The 1,651-nt window shown below is 42.6% G+C and overlaps 1 protein-coding gene across 1 annotated transcript in view; it reads left to right on the forward strand.

The window, feature by feature from the left end:
- The first annotated feature begins 1,334 nt into the window (after positions 1–1,334).
- LOC143122166 (solute carrier family 12 member 9) overlaps positions 1,335–1,651 on the forward strand; it is a 75,748-nt gene continuing 75,431 nt past the window's right edge. Inside the window, exon 1 of the mRNA XM_076283000.1 lies at positions 1,335–1,651. This exon is cut by the window's right edge and continues 493 nt beyond it. The gene's annotated coding sequence lies outside the window, so the exon portion shown is untranslated.

Below are 1,651 nucleotides of genomic sequence, written 5' to 3' on the forward strand. Positions count from 1 at the left end.
GACAGACTGAGGAAGTCATTTGTCCCCAGGGCCACACAACTCTTCAAGGCTTCACTTAAAGGAAGAGGAGAGTTCGACTTCTCTGCATAGTCGATCTGCCTCCACACCTCCCTCTACACTTCTGTGACCTCTGACTGTACTGACTGTCCACTAGCCCACTGTGTTACTGCTTCCACTGCTTACTGGCTATATTAGCCCATATGTACAACCCCTCCCTCCATCTCCCAGTCTGGACTGTGGTCTAACATCACATCATACTTGACCAATGGCTGATACCCTATTACTGCAAAGCTATCCTTGTACTGCTGCTATAATTCTTATATTACTATGTTTACATTTTTTCTCCATTTTGTCCATGTAATTATACTATAACTGTTATATTACTATGCTTACATTTTTCTCTTATATTGTCCATACTGGTCTCTTATATTGTCCATATTTATTGCTGGTCGCTAGACTTTAACCCTGCACTGTTGCACTGTTGGACTTATTTGCACTACCACCATGACACACACCTTACTGAGCACCTTACCACTGCTTACTGAATCACAGGTTCACTCGCTGCCCTGTCACTGCAAGTGCCTCATGCTTATACATTACATTAGCCTATACATTACATTAGCCTATACATTACACTAGCCTATACATTACACATTAGCCTATACATTACATTAGCCTATACATTACATTAGCCTATACATTACACATTAGCCTATACATTACACATTAGCCTATACATTACACTAGCCTATGCATTACACATTAGCCTATACATTACATTAGCCTATACATTACATCAGCCTATACATTACATTAGCCTATTACATTAGCCTATACATTACACATTAGCCTATACATTAAACTAGCCTATACATTACATTAGCCTATACATTACACATTAGCCTATACATTACATTAGCCTATATTCATGTGGATCATTCATGCTTATACAGTACAGTACATTCATGTGGATCCTTGTTTTAGTATCTTTAGTGTCTTTTTTTTTCTTTCATTTTAGTCATGTGGATTTATTTTTTTATCATCCTGTTTATGTTGTTGTGTGTGGTGTCATAAGCTACTGGGACCTTGAATGTCCCCTTGGAGATCAATAAAGTAGGCCTATCCATCTACCTATCTAGAAGCTATAACGCGATTTTGTCTGGTTTTGCCCCTCTGCTGTAATTATCCCATGCCAGTGCCACCTATGCCCATTGGGCATCATCATTTCATCTTTATTCCTTGTCGAACTTCGGCGTTCACTCTGACAAGCGCGTGGATACGGGAACTGTGTCCTAAAGTCCAGAACAGTGAAGGATTTTACGTCTATTCCCTGCTCCGGTGACAGTGTAGCACTTGGGCCGCGCGGTTCTCCTATAGCCCGGGGAGAGAGGGTTGCATTGATTGGTTGAGTGTGCGTGCTCACATGATCCGAACTGGGCCTCTGGTAAATACTTCGATCACATGACCATTCCCACTCCAGGATACAGGGGATCCGCGCCTGCCTTGTCCGGACTGAGAGACGTCGATCGCAGCTACGCATCTGGTTCTTCCCTGCTTTAAAACTCCGTTGTCCCACTCACTTCCTCTTGCTCGCCCAGCAGTGACATTCGAGCAAACGCTTTCCTCCGCGTGACAGTGATTGATGTTGTCG

The sequence above is a fragment of the Alosa pseudoharengus genome, unplaced genomic scaffold (genome assembly GCF_046254945.1).
Source record: "Alosa pseudoharengus isolate Yale_2024_CS ecotype anadromous, Long Island Sound unplaced genomic scaffold, YU_APseudo_1.1 YU_APseudo_1.1_scf_13, whole genome shotgun sequence".
In the NCBI taxonomy this organism is placed as follows: Eukaryota; Metazoa; Chordata; class Actinopteri; order Clupeiformes; family Clupeidae; genus Alosa; species Alosa pseudoharengus.